The sequence below is a fragment of the Gymnodraco acuticeps genome, unplaced genomic scaffold (genome assembly GCF_902827175.1).
Source record: "Gymnodraco acuticeps unplaced genomic scaffold, fGymAcu1.1, whole genome shotgun sequence".
Classification (NCBI taxonomy): Eukaryota; Metazoa; Chordata; class Actinopteri; order Perciformes; family Bathydraconidae; genus Gymnodraco; species Gymnodraco acuticeps.
The window spans coordinates 2,411,624-2,434,009 of record NW_022990501.1 but is presented as its reverse complement, the minus strand read 5'-3'; the positions used below and the strand labels follow the sequence as shown (position 1 = coordinate 2,434,009).

The 22,386-nt window shown below is 41.4% G+C and overlaps 1 pseudogene; it reads left to right on the top strand.

Annotated features, from left to right (window-relative positions):
• Positions 1–6,539, top strand: part of LOC117552955 — a 162,361-nt pseudogene extending 155,822 nt beyond the window's left edge.
• The last annotated feature ends 15,847 nt before the right edge of the window (positions 6,540–22,386 follow it).

The window sequence follows — 22,386 nt, the reverse complement described above, 5'->3', positions numbered from 1 at the left end:
TGACCAGATTAAACCTTCCTTGCCCACGTCCAACCAGGTACACAGGAACACTTGTTGGCATTCAGGGTTAGCCCGGCTTTCTGTATCTTGCCCAACACAGCTTTAAGATGCTGCAGATGTTCTTCCCAGGATTCACTAGATTACCACATCATCTAGGTAGGCTGCTGCAAACCTGGTGCAACCATTAAGAACAATGTCCATTCATCTTTGAAAGGTTGCAGGCGCTCCATGAAGACCAAAGGGTAGTACAGTGTAATGAAACAAACCCATCCCTGGAATCTGAAAAGCTGTATACTCTTTGCAGGCTGGCTCAAGAGGCACTTGCCAGTAATCTTTACAGAGGTCTAAAGCTGTGATGTACTTAGCTTTCCCCAACTGCAGTAGCTCGTCAATACATCCCATAGGTACTATGAATCAAAACAGGAAATGCTGTTTAGCTTCCTCATGTCCGAGCAGAATCGAGGTTCAGTGGTGTTTTTCTTAGGAACAAGCACTATAGGATTTGACCACTCACTTCTAGATGGTTCAATGACTCCCATGTCCAACATCAACTCCACCTCCTTCCTCAGTGGTTCCATCATTCTTTCAGGAATCCTGTAAGGCCTCAGGCGAACAGGTTTAGTGTCCTTCAGTACAATGTTATGCTTTATCACATCAGTGCGTCCAGGTTTTTCTGAGAACTATGCTGGGAAAGATTGTTTAAGCTCACCCAGTTGATGCCCCTGATCCAAATTCAGATGCTCCGGAGGGGCCTGGGGTTTACACTTCTCTCTGTGCGGCACCATGTCAGCCTCCTCTGCTTCCAACGCATCCTCTTCTTCCAGCTGAACATCTTGGATCATCAGAACATGTTTTCTACCTGCCTTCTGGTTTTTCCTGTCATGATATTCTTTTAAAAGGTTTACATGCAACAACTGTTTGCACTTTCTTTTATCAGGACAGCATTTCATAGGTCACAGGGCCTGCCTTTCGGGTTACTGTATAAGGGCCTTGCCACTTGGCTAGTAACTTACTTGGCCCTGTAGGGAGCAGTATCAAGACTTTCTGGCCAGCTTTCAGCTCTCTTTCACGAGCACGTCTTTGTCGTACCACACCTTCTGCTTATGTTGAGCTTGCGTGCGGCCGCAGCTAGCACCCTGCGGCTCCGTTAGCTCCGATGGCGGACTTAACATTTGCTCCCGTTTAGCATTATGGGCGTCATAGCCATAGACTATAAAAGTCTTACCCAAGGCTGAATCATAAACTAAACTATATATATATATATATATTGTTGTGGAAATAATTATCATAAGACGCCAATTAGTAACATACAGGACAAACCTCGATGTCTGTTACCTTCTTTAAGGACACAGGCGGCTTAGCCAATAATGTTATTGTTCCCATTCTGTGACCGGTCAATACTGGGATACAGATGGTCTGTGTTGTGGGTACACTGGGACACTTCTTTCTCTGTATTTGTGGACTCCAAGGTAAAATCTTCGAGGTCATAAGTGTCCGAGGCGAGTAGCTCTGTGTTCCCACACTGTTTAGGCTATCTCCTCAAATATGTTGTTTACTCTCTGCGAAACCAGTTAGATGGGCTGGCAAGAGAGAGGCTCTCCAGAATTGACGTGGCAACTCTACCGTGAAGTCAGAACCTCTGACTCTTGGACTTGTGATGTGAATCCTCCGGCCGTTAACTCCAAATAAACCATCATGTGTTTGACATCAAAGCTACTGCTCTTCCCGTGTCTCCTTCCTGAGTCGGTGACTCCCACTGCATAGCTACACAGAAGTTTCCTCTACATATATCAAGTACAGTAACTACAACTAGCTAACGTTGTAGCCTAGCAGAGTGGACAAGTTGCTGTTAGCTGACAGTGAGGCATGTACCTGTCCATCAAAGTCACCACGCCCTAATTTATGCAAAAACGTTAAGACCTAATATAAATAAAAGGGTTGCGTTATAAAACAATTCACTCACCAATTCATAATCATGAAGGTGGAAACTAACTATATCCCGACTAATTTGTATTGCATCCAGGGGTAGAAACATGTTTGTTTCTGCTGTAAAGTTGGGCAGAGAGACAGCATTTTTGATTGCAATCAACCGTTTTTAACATCTGCTACAAATGTTTGTTGTTGTAACTCTAATTTGTTATTTGCATTTCCCAGCCAACACCTCAGCAGCCACGCTCGGCCTCTGTCCCCGACACACACCTACAGCTCTATCCCCTTCTGCATGGACACCGATGGGCAGGAGGAGGAAGAAAGTGAAGAGGAGGCAGATGAGGAGGCAGATGAGGAGACAGACGCAGAGCCCGCTGAAAGTCACTACAAGCCAACACCACAACCGGCAGAAGCACAAACACCAGCTGCACCCCCCCCTCTCCACACAAGCTGCTCCTCCACGGGCTGGAGCAGACCCCCGCCTCCAGCACCGGGGATCTGGACAGGTCGGTCACAGGGTCCATGGTAAACAGCTGGGGCTCAGCATCCGAAGACAACATCTCATCTGGCAGGTCCAGTGTTGTCAGCACCTCGGAGGGGTCCTTCTTCACAGACGGAGATTTCAACCAGGCGGCGTTGTCTTTGCGGGAAAACGCCGGCCTGCGCATAGGCCGATATCCAGAGGAGTCAGGTGAGAGGGCTTCTGGGGAGGGCTGGGTTTTATTTGTCTTTAAACATATTCGCTACATTTTCGTATTGGGCATAATTTGTTCCAGACAAAAAATATCAAGCAACTTCTGTATTGAAAAGATGCCAATACAGTAGTTATTAGTACATTTTGTACATTCATGGTCCCCCAGAGGAGGAAGATAACTAATCCTAGTGATCCCATGACTCGTTATCCAGCACCACATTAGTTAAATATGTATTTAATTCATTTCTGTAAAATGACATACAGATATTGAAAGTCCCCAGAGGATACATCCAGGAGTGTTGGTAATTCCCCAACTGTTCATGTAGTTTCACCATCTGGTTACATTTGTTTTCTTTTATTTAGTAGAATTGTGTCACATCTTTAAAACATTGCATTGTGTACGGACTTTCATAGTCCCCAGATGATGAATCCCAATAACTTTAGTGAATCTCATTGTAGGCCTGCACATACCCAGATGCAGATACACAGAGCAGTCAAGTGTATTTTCTGGGTCATTTGGTCAAAAAAAAAAAAAACGAAAAAAACGATCATACATTTAGCCTTGAAACGTTTTTACAGACATTCACGGTCCCCAGAGGATAAAGCACTAAGGGATCTTTAGACTTTTTATCTAGCATGATCATTAATTAAATATCAATTGGATTTATTGCTGTGAAACATTGAATATGAATCTAAGAATGTTGTTGATTTCCCAACATGTACAATTGTTTGACATGTATCACATGGTGTAGAGACATTCATGATTCTCAGATGATGTATTTCGATAACTGGTGATCCCTGGATTATTTTCTGTTGTGACATCATAGTTTTTCTCTATCAGTTTACAATTACAGTAGAATGACAACATAAAAAAACATGGAATCCTGGCTAATATTTGAGTATTCTGGTACATTATATTTGCTATTAAATAAACTTGTGATGACTTCAGGTCGGCGCCCCCAGCGGCCCAGCAGCCCCATGTCCACAGACAGCAACATGAGTCCTGCAATAACACATAAAAGACCCAGAAGACATAAACAGAACCAGTCTGGTCACCAGGACTACCAACCCAAAGATGTCTTCAATGATGGTAAAAACGGAACCAATAATGAAATCAGAGACTTAATCCTGTTTATCTCCTAATAACTCACTAACATTTGGATCTCTGTGTCCCCAGACTCCTGCACGCCTCTGAGTTTTTCCAGCCAGATGTCCCACGGCGAATATATAGCGAGAGGCGCCACGCTGCCCCGGGTGGGCTCTGGGGAGGCCCGGGGGCGGAGGGGCAGCACTGGGACTCACAGGGTCAGGGAGGCTGCAGAGGGCCAGGAGAAGCACAAGACTCCACCCGGAGGAAAAGGAAGCAGCAAGAGCCGACAGCACTCAGGCACTGGATGGATTTTATTGCACTTTTTTAAAGGTGATTGAGTGGACTAGCTGACTAAAAGGTTTTTTTCTTGTGTCTCCTACAGAATTAGGGGATGTCCTTCTGTACAGTCGTCCTGCTTTCCCCTCAGGTCATGCTCAGAGGGAGCCTGATGATACTCATCCATCCAGCTTTATGTCATGTGGAGACTCAAGGACCAAACAGAGAGGACAGGTGGAGGAGGTAAATCAAATTCCTTGCTAGTTATTTGGTGTTCCTCTTCCCATATATATGTGTTTTTCGTAAATGCTCTATGACAATAATCATAACACAAAATTAAGCATTTTAGACAGACTTATAAACTCATAATTTCTAGTTACTCACTGATATTTTCTGTATTTAAATTCCCATTGTTGTAACACATAATCTTTTAATACACGACTACTGTATAAAACAATACTCAATTCTGATTGGCTGATTACAGCATTCTCCAGTTTGTTATTCAAAGCAGTGTTTTGATATTCCCTTACACCAGACTGCTGCTACTTTAAGTATTAATAAATGAAATCCTCTTTAAAATAATATTGTTATTTCAATTTAAAAAAATATTCTGGCTGTGTGAGAAAGGAGATAAATATACGGCGTATTTTTTTCGCAAGGATTAGCGTTTTATAATTAGCAATAGTTGTAAAACATTATGTTTTTATATACATGAATCACTTTTATAATGCCTTACAATGGGATTATTAGTTACATTAAGTGGTCATTGAGTGCTTTAAGTGAAGAAATGACATCCCAGGGGTAAAGGCACGTTAAATACACCACAAGTTTTTAATCACTAGAAGTAGTCATAAATAAGTCGAATACAATTTAGTTTACCCTGTTTTGTATGCATAGATTAAGTAATATTTTATTCAGCTACATTACTCTAAGCAAAACAATTATGATAAAAATGCATTATTTAAATATTATAATGTTTTACAACCAAGTTGATTTCAATGCACGATCCTTGCAAAATGATTGTCAGTAAAAAGCAATTATTAAGTTGTATGATACTTGACCTTATACGTAATTAATAAATGCTTTATAATGTTATAATTATAACACATGTTCATGAGTAAAATTATACAGCGCTACAAGAAGTTGAGAATGTATCATAATCAGTTTTATGACCATGCATCTTTACACATACAAGGAATTAGCTTTGGTATATGTGGTGCATACCAAGACACAGAATACTACATTCTGAGTTTAAGTATGTAAATAGACCCACGCTGCTATAAAGTGTTACCATGTTTATTTTAATATCTGTGATTTAAGGAGAGAAAAATAAATGACTATATTTTCTTTCCACAGTTCCTCAAAAGCTAAGAAGCAAACCGTGCACAAAAAGAAAACCTACCGTTGCTTCAGACGAAGGACTTTGACCATTAAAGGATGGAAAAAATACTTTAGAAATACTGCACAATACATGCTATTGTTTTATACTTCAAATTTCTCATTTGGTGTTGAAAAAAAAAGAAAAAAGTGCCCTCATGTTTGAGCCTGTGGACTTCAATTAGTTTGCTTTTCGGGTGCCGGCCTGCAGGAGTCCACTGCTGGTTTCCCCTCAGTAAAGCAACATGAATGCACATTTAATGGCGACCGTGAGTGTCTACACAAACATCGTCCGTGGCGTCTGCTCGTGCGGCGCCATACCTGATCTTTGCTTGTCAGTTGTCTTGTTCTTTTTTCCTGTAATTGATATCCAGTTCATTACCAGCCATCTTGTAAATTCCTGAAATTGTTTACTGCCACAGAAGTGCTTCAAATTCAAATTTTATATAACAGTGTTAATGTTTTATAAGTGATGTACATCTTGTCTTTGTATTATTTGTCCTACTTTGGTTATAAAAGCACAATCACTTTTATTCTAAGTCTTTATTATTATGAATTCCAGTCTGGAGGAAAAACAGGCTTTGTCAATCATTTCGTTCAGGCTGAGAAAACGATTGTTGATTGTGATTGTGCATTCAGTTGCGTACATGTAAGCTGCTTTCATACAGATGTGTTGTGTGTACTGAGAGAATTGCATGCAGATTCACCTGTAAGAGCTTTTACTTAACATCTTGACTGCTTAATCGTCCTTTTGGGATGATGAAAAAAAAAACTTGTTTAGGGACTGGTTCCATTTTTTGTTTTCTCCACTGAAGCCCATGTCATTCAGCCCTGTGTTCCCCTGACCTTTGCCATAGCTCTTTGGAGCAGGGCTGGACAATAGGTGTCATTTATCTAAGTACTGATCAATGAGACACATTTTCAATAATTATATAAATTATAAAAAACTACAAATATCAGAAAGTCAGTGTAAGAGTGAATATAATCAGAAAATGTTGTATTAAAAACATATATTGATATTGTATTATTTATAGATCTAATGTTACATTTGCATTGTGTGATACATTTTGGTCATATTGTCCAGCCCTATTCTGTAAGTTAAATATGGAACAAATTTGTCACTTTAACTACTCTGTTTGAATAAATATTGCTGTTCCTTAAGCAACAATTACATATAATGTCGTTCTTTGAACTTAGTTATAGAAGTGGAAAACTGCTTTGTGTAGAAATGTCATCAAGGAAATCAAGCCTTTAAGTGACCCTTAGTCATAAAATGGGTCATTCATTTGCATTACGGTTTCAAATTACAATTTTAGAGAAAACCACTTCCCATGTAGAGGGCACATTTTTTATTAATTAGTTAAATGTATTTTTAAAAAATGTCAAAGGGTCTGCAGTAAGCCTGTTGTTGCTGAATATCACATGAGTTGATTGCAGGTTGTTCAGATCACCTGTTGGCTCCTAATTAAGAATTGAGAGCAGCTGGTGTGTTTCCCCTCTCGGCCAATCAGAGTGAGACAACAACCTTTCTATAGAGCTTAAGAGAGTTTGAGAACTGCAAGGACATTAGGATGATTCCTTCACTTAATGCACACCTTATATTAGCAGATGTTAAACCCTGGTCTTTGGCCATTTTAAAAAATCTTTGCTGTCTTGTTTTTTCTTCTTCATGTTTTTTTTTACATTTTGAAACCTAATTTGAGAGTTTAGAAAACCTCATTTGTACACATTTTCTTATTTTGAATGTGATTTATTTCTCCAAGTTGTGGTTATATTTCACACAGGCTCTGCCCTCTACTGGACTCTATGGGTACTACCCTTAACCATGCTATGCAAGCATTCACGTACTGAGTTGCATAAACGTAGCCGGCCAATCAGGGCGAGCCTACCTGAATGCACGCAGTATATAAGACGGCCACGCCTCCTGATCCTGTTATCCTTTTTCTCTTCAGCGAGCGAGCAACAACTGATGCAGAGAAAGCAAAGACGTTTGAAAGAAGATGAAAGAAGACCCGGGCCGTTACTTCATGCCCTGGCTTAATAGCGGGCGCCCCAGGTCCAGGGAAGGGGCAAACACAGCCCAATTGATTCAAGTGGATTGTGGTCAATTGGAAGAAGAGCAGCCCCATACCTCACCTGCAGGCTTACTGCATTATGCGTCACCTGCAGAGGCTGTTTGCCGGTCTTCGTTTAGATCCTAAGAGGCACAAACGACGTCTGGTGACCATCCGTGGATGGTGGATCAGAGTGGTGGATTGGAGTATCAGTGGATACTGGGGTTCCCCAAAACATCTGCGGAGGGGAACTCCACTGGGGCGAGTGACCTCCTACATCACGGTGTTCACGCCCAGTTCGGGAGAGCAGAGGTGGACCTGTTCGCCAACCGGCGCAACAGCCACTGTGGTTTTCCATGGCTCTGGGGGACAATCCACCCTTGGGGGTGGACGTGTTTGCACACGAGCCATGGCCAAGAAAGCTGCTCTACGCCTTTCCACCGCTGCGTCTCATTCTCCCCCTCCTGGAGAGGGTGAGACGGGAACATCTGTCAGTCATCCTAGTGGCCCCAGGTCGGCGTTCGGCGCCATGGTATGCAGAGGTGACATAGATGATGGTGGGCCAGCCTTGGGCGGTGCCTCAGGTCTGGGGAGCACTGTCTCAGGAGACAGGTATAATGGGGGCGTTACCCCCTCTGGGCCAACCTCTCCAGGCTTGGCTCCTGAGAGGGACAGGCTGATACAGGGGGGATTGTCTGACGAGGTTATTCAGACTATCCAAGCAGCAAGAGCAGAATCCACCACAGCCTGTTACAGGCCAAAGTGGTTGGGATTCCAGCGATGGTGTGAAGAAAGGAGTCTAGAGCCTATGTCTTGTAAGCTGGGCTCTATTCTGTCCTACTTACAGTTACTGGTGGACAGGGGGCTTGCTTATTCCACAATTAAAGTGTATTCAGCAGCCATTTCATCCTGCCATGAGGGGATTTGGCGGCAGGTAAGCCTTCAGTCAGCCGCTTATGGCGCGGTTTTTGCAGGGGGTCAGGAGACAGCGCCCAGTGGTGCACACCTCCTCCTTGCAGTGGGACCTGCCGTTGGTGCTCGAGGCTCTGGTCACAGAACCATTTGAGCCTCTGGAGCGCTCCTCCCTGAAGGCACTATCATTGAAAGCAGCTATGCTGCTTGCCTTGACTTCGGCCAAAAGAGTGTCCGAGCTGACCGCTCTGTCGGTACACCCGAGTTGCCTTTTGATCCGGGGTGACCGTAGCGGGGCGATACTCAGACCGAACCCCTCCTTTGTTCCCAAAAACCTAGGGATTTCCTTTCAGGTCAAATGTTATACAGTTGAACGGCTTTAGTCTTCCACCCCATATTGGGTAAAGGGAGGCTAAATTACACCTCCTCTGCCCGGTGTGTGCGCTGGCATGTTATGTAGAGCGCACGGCTTCCATTAGGCGCACCGAACAGTGGGTCCATGCACGCTCCACGCGGGGTATGGCCATGTCATCAGCCTTGTTCAACGGCGTGAGTGTGGAGGACATATGCATGGCGGCGTCTTGGTCTACGCCAGGCCCCTTCATAAGGTCTTATCTCTTGGACATGTCTGACTCCTTCTCATCCTCGGTGCTTGCTGGGGCAACACACGACCGGTGAGAGGGGGGGGGGGCTGTCGGTCAGTAGGCATCTGACCCCCCCCCCGGCGCTGTTTTCCCATGCGCCTTAGGGACCCGGGAAACGCAGTATGCTGTAAACCCCATACAGGATTGGAGGACGTTCCTCTCCTTCCTCACTATTTTCCATGCACACTACACGAGGTAACCTTAACGAGTGTGAGTGTGGGGACCAAAAGCCGGTCAGGGGCAGTGTGATGGGTCGATGTTGTTGAACGACAGGAGGTTTATCCATCAGGGCTCCACCCACTGTACCCATAGAGTCCAGTAGAGGGCGGAGCCTGTGTGAAATATAACGGTGGGTTATATATTGTAACCCTGGTTATATAAGCACAGGCGGAGCCCTCTACCTAGGGGCCTTTCCTATGCCACTCGCTGAAGAGGGTGTAGGATAACAGGATCAGGAGGCGTCTTATATACTGTGTGCCTGTGCGCGCATTCAGGTAGGCTCGCCCTGATTGGCCGGCTATGTTTATGCAACTCAGTATGTGAATGCTCGCATAGCATGGTTAAGGGTAGTATCCATAGAGTCCAGTAGAGGGCTCCGCCTGTGCTTGTTACAATATGTAACCCACCGTTTTAAGGCTTCAACCAACTTGGCAACCAAGGGACTCAATCGTGTGTTTCAAAGATTTCAGTCCAAACTAAAGCTAAGAAGAAAAATAAGTATGTTCAGTTTTATGTTTCCTAGCCCTGCTTTCACCTGTTACCTGAGATGAGATAAAACACACAACTCTGGTATAATGACTTTGTATCATTTGTTTAAAGACCTTGAAAGCAAATGACACACATACAGTAACGGCCCCTACACACGGCGGCGTGCGTTACCGCTTGGTGGTGGGCGTGTCTGAAGCTTGGGGATTTTTTACGAACAACGCGACCAACAACCAATCACATGAATGTCCCGCCCCGGACATACAAAGCAAAGCATTCATGCTACATCCATGCTGGCTAAATATACTGTCTATGCTTGCTAGCTGTCCATTCAAACGAAGTACACTGGATATAAAACTCCCCAAACAGGCGAAAACCTACCAGTTTCACCCACTGTCTCTGCCACCTCCCCCCATGCCTGGCTCCTCCGGTTTGTATCCCTGTATGTAAAGAGGGACTGGTCATATAGTACCGCCACGATAATTTTCTCCTCCATTTTTTGACATATGGGAAATAACTGCGGTCTGGCTCTCCCAACATACACGCGGTTTGATTGGCTAGCGCTTGTAATGTCAGATTTGCATACGCAGGATTTGATTGGCTGACGCCTCTGTCGAGGCGGCAAAAGTAGAACATTGCTCTACTTTTGCAGCGAGCACCGCGAGAGAAGCTACGCTCTGCTCCCACAATGCAGTTTGGCGAATCATGACGTCACCCCATTCAAAGTGAATGGGCAGAAGCGTTGAAGCGGTAACGCACGCCGCCGTGTGTAGGCTCCGTAAGGCTTTGAGAATATAAGAAGGGATATCATATTTTAAGTTCATGAAGTGTATTCTACATTATACATGAAAGGCTTTTGTTAATATAATTGGATATAATCCTTTCACGAGATTGAAAAAAAATCTATGTGAGCTGAAATGACAACAAGGAAACAAGTCTTAAAAGTGATCTTCAGTTATTAACATTATAAAATGTAAAATCAAATTCAATTACAAATTATTCAATTTAATTTTTGCTCCATTTCTTTGTTTTTAAACCATCTTCAAAGATCTTGGAAAGACACTTGTTTGTTTTATTTAGTCCCTGCTTTTTATTTATTTTCCGCTGAATGCCTTCAGTTTATCCCAGAGGTAAACCCCCACAGCTCTGTGGTTTCGAGGTGATGTGCCTGAGGAAGACGGGAGAAAAGAGAACAGTGAGGATGTGATGAGACATGCTGTTTAATTAACCTCACTTATGAACTTTCATCAGCGGAGCAGCTGTGTGCTGCTGGAAGGAACAAAGTGTTTCCCAGATGTCTTTCAGTGCACGTGTGTGAGTGTCAGTTTAGTTTTCCTTGAGTCACACAGTAAGTGCACAAATAATTACGGCAATTTTATAATTATACAGAAGTCATCGTGATTTATTAACGAGGTTGATCCTGAACCGTCTCCACTCAGCAGGGATAAGTGAGGTGAGGAAGTGCTCTGACCTTCTGTGCTCCTTCATTTCAGATGTTTTGACTTCACTGGGGTTCCCTGTGATATTACAAAGGCATAACTCAGGGATGATTACCTGATACACTGGTTAGGAAAATGTTAATATTGTGTTTAAGAGCAAACGTTCAGGTTCTTATTCGTATTCTGTGCCTCTACTCTGACACGTCTCCATGCTTTAATGTTCAAAAAGCTCTTTATTTTTCTCATACTTCCTGAGCTGCAGCACCTCTTTTCACCCTCTGTCTGAAACCAGAGCCCAGTCTGCTCTGGTCGGAAGCACAAGGTTTACACAGTGATGTCACTATGTTACCGAAGTAAACAAAGGAGTCTAATGGAAGCATTTCAGGCAGGGAGGGATTGTGTGGGAGAGAAACTCCCTCTGGGGGGAACACAGGCATTTTAGCGTTTGCAGACCATTTACATCAGGGATGGGCAACTTGGATGGTGGTGGGGGCCACATCATATATGTACGGGCCACCAGGGGGCCGCAGATTCACTTAGAATACACACACACACAAATTCCATGTATTGTATGTAATTATTAACAAATATACTAAGTCTGACATCTTCATTGACATTTTACAATCTTTCAGGGAACATCATAAGCTCACTAAATATAAGTTCACAGAAATGTTATTTAATTTTTACAAGTGGCATGTTTGTATTGAACAGGTTATTTAACAGTGGAATACAACTATTGTTATACTATTGGAAAGCACGGAAAATGTGTGAGATTAAACATTAAGATGACATAAACATGAAGTCATGAACACTAACCTAGACATTAGTTAGTCTAACTTGAACCTAAGACACTTGTAGCCTGTCTCTGCTAACGCACATTAAGGGGAGTGTCAACACAGACACCTGTCAACCCGCACTCTGCTGTTCCTCAGCGCCTATAGAACACACTAGCAGTGGTTCTCAAAGTGGGGGGCGCGGAGGCATGACAGGGGGGGCGCGAGAGACCAGGGGGAAAAATGGTTATTAAAAGATAAAAAAAAAAAAAAATCATATTTTGAAAAATTATTGATTGAAAATAATAAGATACAGTACTATTACGTCTGGGTCTCTGTGTTTCATTAAAGCTCGGCTCGGCTCTGTGTGTGTGTGTGTGTGTATGTGTGTGTGTGTGTGTGTGTGTGTGTGTGTGTGTGTGTGTGTGTGTGTGTGTGTGTGTGTGTGTGCATGTGTGTGTGGAATGATCCCATTTTGTGTGTGTGCGCGAGCGAGAGAGAGAGAGAGCGCACCAGTACCGGAGATTGTTGTTGTTAGCTTCTGGTGCTAGCGAGCTACGCTAACGGATATAAGATATAAGAGTTTTTTCAACAACAAAGTGGAGGAGAGTCCTCTCCTGTCAGACTGAGAGTCTCAGTGAACTAAAGGACTCTCTGAGTGTTATCTCAGTGGGTCTCAAACGTTTTGTTCACCATTAATGTAAACAATTATTTCCGAGGCACACGTTTATATGATCATTATAGTTATAAAAAAATAAGAGAATCAATTAAAAACAGGTATGAAATACTATATGACAGTAAAACAAGAATAAAGTTTAAAAGGGGAGTGATTTGTAAAATATCCTAAAATAAATAGTAATTCTGTTTACAATTCTGTTTCAAATGGGTGTTGAGAGAGGTATCCATAGATCTCTTCATTTTGCTCTCAAAGTGCACCAGATTGATGCTTTTAACTTCAATATTTAAAAATCTTCCCGGGGGAGCTTGCCCCCGGACCCCCCTATGTGAGGTCCACACACCACCTATAGCACTTTACCCCTGCTTACACCTATATGCCGTGAGCTGATTATCGAGCCTTCATTGTAACAGTCGCGGGTACACTGTGTATATGCGTGGGGAGTGTTGCAGTAGAACATTCCACTGTAGCGCTGGTGCATTAATGGGAAACCCTAAATGTTTGAGCACCCTCTATGAAACGTCAAGCTACCCCACAGCACCCCCAAAATAAATCTCTGGCGCCGCCACTGAGCCTGACTATTTGTGTTGGGGGGGCCCGACTTTTTTTTTTCTCCAAAGGGGGGGCCTGACAGAAAAAGTTTGAGAACCACTACACTACAGTAAAGGGAAAACCACAGAAATCACAATAGGGCCTCTTTAATTAACAGGACAGTTCATAAACATTAGGAAAATTGTCTGAAAATTGCAATAGGCTAAGGGGCGGGACATCTCTAAGCTGTTGACCAATCACAACAGATCCAGCCAGCTAACCAATCAGAGCAGGCTGGGCTCTGGTTTCAGACAGAGGGTGAAAAGAGGTGATGCAGCACAGGCAGTATGAGATTAATAAAGAGCTTTTTGAACATTAAAGCATGGAAACATGTCCCAAAGGCATAACATACAAATATGAACCTGCAAATTAACATTATGGGTCCCCTTAAGTCACACAAAGGACAGGAAGTCTGTTATTTGTGTCACTCGCGACCAATTCATCATCACTCTCTTTACCACCTGGTTAACAATTACGTTGAATACATACACATTGATACTGTGGGATACACTATACATGTAATAGGAATGACAGTGCATTACTTTAAAACCTGAAACTACAACATGTAGCTAACCAAAATCTGAAATGTAAGTCGAGGTTTTTTTTGTTGGTTGCAATCTCAGAACACTAGATGGCACTTAATCCTACAAACTATTTTAACGTCTTATTGTTTTGATGTCCTGCCACTTTCCTCTATAAGTCATTCTAAAAATAATGACAACAAAATTGTGTTGCAGGTTACATTTTAGTCATTATTTTAAAATGTATTGGTAATCTTATCTACAGATGTAGGACTCATTTCAGAAGGCTGAATGACCAGAACAGACCAGGAGACAGACATATTGATTAAAGCCTTTTTCACTAATTAAACGTTACATTTTCCTTAAACGCTCCACTCAACCTAGAAACAATTTAACTTCCCACTTGGCTGTTTTCCAACTCAATCAAATGTGTTCAGAATACACACTGCCAACGGTAACAGAATAGCAAAAGAGGTAGGATAGTCTCCTCAACTTTTCAAGTAGTGTCATGCTTCTCAGTGAAGTGCCAGCTCAGCCGATATGTCTCCTAGATAAGCCCAACAGCACCTGTACAGGGTTTGTGGGTACAGAACAAAGTGGAGTGCAACCATGAGGGCTACTCTGTAGACTCACTGATGCATAATAATATGAATGTGACGAGCAGCTACAGATGATTTACTTCAGTCTACCAGCTCACTTTTGCTTTGTGACACAAAGTGAACATTAACTAAATGTATGAAAAGAAAAAAACTCATTGCTCTTGGTAATTCTCATGATCTACAAAATGAAAACAATGCATCGTAAATAGTTAGTGTATGACTATCAAACAATTGTTTTAAGGATTGCCATTTTTTTAGCCTTACACAGTATAAGCCACACAGGATATACATTTGAATATTGACTACTTAAAGCACACAATCAGCGAATGAAGCAATAAACACAACATATGGAACATCTACAATGTTTTCTGTCAGGGGGAACTATTTGATTTTAACATGTTCTTGCTGAATTTGTGTCATCGTTCATAATACATGATTAATTTTTGCATTACGATCCTTGCTGTCTATCACGACATTTGGGGGGTCACACACTGTACTGAGTCTACTGAGTGGTCTTTGGGTCCTCCTCAATGATGAACGTCACTCATGTTATTTTGTGCATTCTGGTGAATTTCAATACACCAATTCATGTTGGAAACTTATTTTTTAATGTAAAGTAAAACATTTTTTATTTCTGCTGAAGTTATCTTATCTGTATTATCAGGATACTGCTCATTGACACAACCTGGAAAGCATATCACATGTATCTTTGTTCTCTGAAGAGATGAAATGTTTTAAGAAAAAAATAGATTTTACGAGGATGAAGTCGAAATGTAACGAGAATACCACATCCCTATTCACACAGTGTGAATAAAGCGCACACAGAACTGCAGTTCACGCTAATACTAGCATTAGTTATATTTATTTTGTAATTATTTTATTTGTAAATCATTATTTATCAATAATGGGGGTTGTGGGGAAATTTTCAGCATATTGGAATATTTTAAACGACTCTTCCCACCAATGTATGCATTCTTGCCATGTATAGTGTGACAGGTGCAAAGGCTACTTTCAGTCACTGTGAGAGCATCTTGTGTGTGTCCTTGTGCTGAGAGGCTGATTTTCTTTATCAACTGTCAGCATCTGCTATACAATGTGATCCACCCTATCTCTTTTGTACAATTATCTCTCTAAGCTTTATTGATGTCTTAATGGTAGATACATCATTTCAACTCTGTCCACTCCAATCAACACAATGATTCCTTATACTCGATGACAGTATCAAGTCATCTTCTTCATTATTGCCTCCCAGGCGATTTAATACAAATGCATGGACAAATGGAAACTTAAATATGCATCATTTCATATTTTTTTACATTATGTTTACTAAGTCATTCATGCAATCAGACTCTTCATGAATTATTCCAATAACTTGATTGCAACCAAATAGAATTGTGAGGCCCTTGTGTGGGTGAAGCTGTTTTCCTCTCAACGCGCTGAGTGGCTGCCTTCATCCCCATCCTTCTTTTCTCTTTTTCAAGGACAACTGTCTACAGTAGGATATTCACAAGCGTTTGCCTTGGTTTCTAAGATACTGTGTGTACATGTGTGTGTGTGTGTGTGCTCATACGTGCTTGTGTGTGCTGCCAACTTTCATTTTCAATTTTGCCGTGTTTATCCGGCAGATTCTCTGCAATCTGTCGGCACAAAAACGGCTTTGACAGCTATAGGGCAAATGTGGTGGAATTGCTAGAGAGGCTGACAGAAAAAAGTGAAACTGATGGCTGTCAACCCCCCCCGAACGAGTCTTTATAAAGGCGACACATCTATACAGAAAGTATGGCTGAGTGCTGCGAATGAAAACACTCCCCTGACCTACCAGCTGAACCGCACCATATGCCATCTGTGCTCAATTTCCTCCCATTATCGCACACCAAATGTTGAATCTTAGGATAATCCGACATATTTTTCTGGAAGCCATTGGAGGTTTTTTGGTAGCTTTTTAGCCTCTGGAACAGGAACATTCAGGCGACATAATGATGTTTATTGAGGAGGTGCAGGGAAGAAGTCTGGAGGTGATGGAGACATTGATTAGCTCCAGAGCAGTGAAACAAACAGGTGGTGTCAGAGATAGGAGGCTCTGAGAGGGGGTGTTTCGTGTGTCATTGACATACTTGGAAGGAGACAGGGGGGGTGAAGTGACACTGGTGTAGAGGGAGAAGTTATGAGTGCAGACGAGAGGGGTTCGGGGGGAAGAGATGGAGTAATGAAGTGCGAATTTATGATTTCAAATGTATTGCAGTTGTGTTTTGAGGAAGATTACTTTCTCTTAAAGCAGACAGTTGGTGAGGAATTAGGAGGTGTCAGAGATAATGAATCTGGTGGAGGTGGAGCTCGACCCAGTCAATTCAGATTTGTTTATGGAGATATATCACGGTCTGTCACTATAAGAGCATGCGACGCAAAGAGGACTTACTGCGGCAAATGAGAAGGGAATGCTAAGTCGTCAAAAGCTGCAGAGAGGATGATGCCGTGGCTTTATCTGGCAGCAAGAGAGGGGCTTTTAGAGACAAGTTTGTTATCAAATCTAAATATCTAATGTTGTAGCATAATGAGAGGCAGGGGGCTGTGACAACATAGACAGTGACATGAACTACATCATCAGGATATTAGGCCACAAACTGACAGAAAGATTAACAATGCATTTTAGGATGCAGATACATGTATTTGAAAGAGGTTATTATTTAGCTATTTGTTATACTGTGTCAGTTAAATACTGCCACACAATTGTACTCTGCTATCAATGTGTGGTTTGTGTTTTGAGGAGTTTATACTCTGTTTGTATTGCCTCTCCAGACATGTTTTAATACAAATTATAAAAAAATTATGTTAGGACTTATCCTGGTAGTCTTCAAATCAAATCAAGTTTTATGTATATAACACATTTATAAACGATTTTTGGTCGAGCCAAAGTGCTGTCTTTTCACTTCCATTAGTGCAATTGTCCATATGCTACAGCTATTGTAATATTCTAACTTCACTGAGCTAAACTCATCTTTTGAATGTAATTAATTCTCCTAAAAGAGACAAACTTTACAAAAAATAATCAAACATGAATTGAGTGATTGCATAATTATTTATTTTGCGTACCTTTTCATATTGCTATGACATAATTTAAGTCAGATTTTTAGGGCTATGAATACCATTAAAAAAAGACACAGAAAAAGTTACTATTTATACCTAATATCAATATTATTATTTTCCAACAAAAAAGTTCTAATACATATATTTCCATAGTTTGAAAATCAATGAATGTCCAAGTATTTATCCTTAAACTTTTTTATTTTTCACTGAAAAGTACATTCTCTGGGACTGGGAAACTGAGAAATAAAAACACTTACTGTTTATTTATTTAGTGGGAAAGCTGTTTACAGCATTCCCACTAACTGTTATTCTACGGACAACATTTGTATTATTATTATTCCGCCGACTTATTTTGGCCCTCTTCTTCTCCCACATTGAACATCGCAGAAACTCCGTTCAAACATCAAAACGTTCAGCTCGGTCGGGAATCGATGGCTATTACTTTTCTCATTCATAACTTTCATAATTCCAGAGATACATCCCATAATACATCAAATTTGTAACATTGAAGTCAATGGAGGAAATCTTCAACTTCAACAAATCTTCATGCGACTTCAACTGCTAACTGTTCATTCATACTTTCACTCAGAAACCTCATTCTAACTTTCAAATATTACAAATCTTTCTGACATTATTCGTGTGAAACAACTTTTAAATCTGATTCTTACTTTTAGAGATATTAACATTTGTTCAGACCTTGTTTTAGAGGGTTTCTTCACATTTTAACATTAACTAGAGTGCGTGATGTCACAGCTAGAAATCTTGAAATGTGCCTTCATATATTTGTTTTAAACTGCCATAATTCCCAAACCCTACATTCCTGGGACATCATTTTTCATGATAAACGTAGGAAAACATCTCGTAGCTTCAAAAATGACAAATAATTTAGCAAAACAATTCAACAAAATGCCTCTTGAGGGCATGAAGTGACAAAAACGTTCAACATTCCTCCATTAAAGCCCATTGTAATTTCAGGCAGATATTTCCTCACGGTAGCAGCCGCATACCTTTAGTTAAACTGCCAAAAAGGCCACATTATTAACCCGAAAGTACACAAAAATTACACTTCAGATACTCAACTTCCTTGACATGCTTCTCGTTTTGAAATTTCACAGATATCTGTTACGGTTCTTCCACAAAACGTTCACATGTAAGAGGTTCATCTCTCATTCAGAACAATGGAAATCTGTGATCTCTACAGAGCTCGTTAGCTCAACTATAAACACCTGTGTAATGGAACACGATGATGTCATCACTCCAACTGACATGCAGCAGACTTCAACAGTCCAGCTGTGAAGACATCTTCGGGACAGTTTTGAGATTTCTTCAAATGCCGTTGCCATGGCAACACAATGCTCGCCTTGAAACACGGTTTTCTCATAGCTTCAGCCCAGAAACTTCACAGGTTTGGTAACGATGCAGCCATCAACGCATCTAAGGGTATTATGGGGTGTCATCAAATGTCGTTGCCATGGCGACAGACCACTCGCCATGAAACACGATGTGGCTGTAAGTCCAATCGACACGGTCCAATCGTCCCCCAATCTTCACTTGTATATCACTGGTCCATGCCTCAACAACTCTACGCCAAATCTGAGATCTCACCATATGCCGTTTCCATGGCAACGCATACCTCGCCATAAAACATGATGTCGCTATAAGTCCAATGGACACGGTCCAATCGTCCCCCAATCTTCACTTGTATATCACCGGTCCATGCCTCAACAGCTCTACGCCAAATCTGAGATCTCACCATATGCCGTTTCCATGGAAACACCTCCCTCGCCATAAAACATGATGTCGCTATAATTCCTATGCAAATGTTCAAAAAGTGCTCAAACTTCACATGTGGGCCAACAGTCCAGCCGTGAAGACATCTACGGGACAGTTTTGAGATTTCTTCAAATGACGTTGCCATGGCAACACAATGCTCGCCTTGAAACACGGTTTTCTCATAACTTGAGTGAAAATACTCCAAACAGCCCAGAATTTCACAGGTTTGGTAACGATGCAGCCATCAACGTATCTAAGCGTAGTATGGGGTGTCATGAAATGCCGTTGCCATGGCGACAGACCACTCGCCATGAAACATGATGTGGCTGTAAGTCCAATGGACACGGTCCAATCGTCCCCCAATCTTCACTTGTATATCACCGGTCCATGCCTCAACAGCTCTACGCCAAATCTGAGATCTCACCATATGCCGTTTCCATGGAAACACATCCCTCGCCATAAAACATGATGTCGCTATAACTCCTATGAAAATGTTCAAAAAGTGCTCAAGTGTGCTAACAGTCCAGCCTTGAAGATATCTACGGGACAGTTTTGAGATTTCTTCAATTGCCGTTACCATGGCAACAAAATGCTCGCCTGGAAACACGGTTTTCTCATAACTTCAGTAAAAATACTCCAAACAACCCAAGACTTCACAGGTTTGGTAACGATGCAGCCATCAATGCATCTAAGCGTATTATGGGGTGTCATCAAATGCCGTTGCCATGGCGACAGATCATTCGCCATCAACTTAGTTCAGAAGTTTGCGGTTCAAATATTCTGCTGCTTTTCCAAGCCTTTTTACTTTATTTTCTTCTCTCATCACACATTCAAGCCCCCAGTGTTCATGTATAATTTCAATCCAAATTCTTCACTTTCTTCTTACACATTTCATTTTAATCTAAATGATTCACTTTCTTCTTACACATTACATTTCAGCATAGCAGTTTAGCGTCAGCTTTTCAGCATAAAGCATTCCCACTAGCAATTTCTTCAGGAATTGCATTCTCTAGTTGTTTTTGATCCTCTTAGAGATCTTGACATGGGAGTCTCATATAGCCAGCTGTTGAAATGTTAGACTGATCCAATTTCCAGAGGAGCTTCCAGCTGCTGGGTCTGGGTTCCAGGATTAAAGCCAGTGTGTGGATCTGTAAGTCAGCTAAGGTAAGACAGTATACTAACCAGAGTTCCCGTTAGCCGGTAATTACCGGACTACGACCGGTAAAATATGCTGAAGACCGGCAAATCTAAATCTCTCCGGTCAAAGTGTCCGTTCAAAATAATTTCCGTTTAGCGCAATACCACATCAGTTGCGCAACTTGCGCCATTTATGTGACAGACAAAAGAGTATGTGACAGACAAGAATAGTCAATTCTAATGTCTAACACGTAATGTGGAGAAAGAGATGTCCTGTATGCAGGGCCGTTTCTAGCTTTTGGGGGCCCTATGCAAGATGCTGTTTGGGGGCCCTAGTTTTGACAGTTTTTTAACTACAATGGGGGGGATTCCGAAGCCTTTAAGATGATCTGTGGAGATGCATCAATCTGTTACACTTTAATAGGAAAACAGGCTAATTTCACGAAAACCAAGCAATTGAAAATTACAAAAAATGATATTAAAAAGGTAAACAATTAGGCTCCTCTATGTCAATACATGCAAAAGATGCAGCATTTTCTCAGCTGTCAGCCCAACGATGATTTGGACTTTATTACCCCAAAAACCCAAGCCACAGCTTTGCTATCATTGCAGTTTAGTCGTGTTTATATCCTACATTGGATTTGTAAGCATATAATGCTTCACCGAACACTCACAGGAGGGGCTTGGCTGTCTACAAATAAAGACGGCTCATTTTAATTCTCCCCAAATATATTGAGGCTGAACCTGAACTTTGAATTATCTGCTCCCATCATAATCTTGGCGATCTTGTTCAAATTGTGAATGCAGAATTAAAAATACTATGTAACTGGTTTGCAGTTAATAAATTATCCCTTAATGTGGCCAAAACAAATTACATGTTATTCAATACAAAGTCTGAGAGTAGAAATGACTGCATTATACGGATTTGCAATACAGAGATAGAAAAAGTTGGTGCATGTACATTTTTAGGACTGCTTGTTGATGAAAAACTCAATTGGAAGCACTATATAAATTATGTACAGACTAAACTGTCAAAAACAATAGATATGTTGTATCATACTAAGAACATTCTTGAAGAAAATATACTCTTTATAACAGTCTATTTCTCCCTTACCTTTAATACTGCTCCGAAATATGGGGAAACACGTACTCAACAAATCTACAAAAAATAATAACATCCCAAAAAAAGTATACGAATAGTCTGTGGTGTTGGTAAATATGAACACACAACTCCCATATTTAAAAAAACTCAATCTATTAAAATGTGTTGAGATAGTACAGCTTAAAACAGTACTGATTATGCACAACATTTTCCATAACAAAATGCCTAATAACATTCAAAAGCAGTTCCAAACCACAGCGTGAACATATGAATGTAAAAAAAGTCACTTGAAAATAAGTGTTCACAATGTCTATATGCAATTATGCATATATTATTATTATTATTATTATTATTCATTTGCCAAGTGCATGACGTACCTATGTATATATAGTATTTTAATTTCCCAAAAAAGTTGTTGAAACTGCTATTGACATGTGCAGAAAATGACCCTATATCTAGTTTTCGTATATATATATATGCATTTTGTTGTGGAAATATTTTCCAAGGCCCATAACTTTGACCCAGTGTATCAGTTCAAACTGTCCTGACTGAGCACAGGCACCTGTAACCTTGGCTGCTGTGCTCTCAGTGTTTTGTCTCCCTGTTCCTGCCTGTTGGCGTCAGCTGATAGAGGTGTTATCATTCTATCTTGTTATGCAGCATGTTGATGATGCTCTCTGAACTAGCTAAATACAGGGGTCTGGGGTAGAGTTCTTCAGAATTGACGTGGCAACTCTACCGTGAAGTCAGAACCTCTGACTCTTGGACTTGTGATGTGAATCCTCCGGCCGTTAACTCCAAATAAACCATCATGTGTTTGACATCAAAGCTACTGCTCTTCCCGTGTCTCCTTCCTGAGTCGGTGACTCCCACTGCATAGCTACACAGAAGTTTCCTCTACACATTTATTGTTTTCCTGCCCTAACTTTTATTTAATTTGTTCTCCTGTTTTCTTTATTTCTTTGTATTCCTTCATTTCTATATGTTTTTGACGCAATAATGCCGCTGTA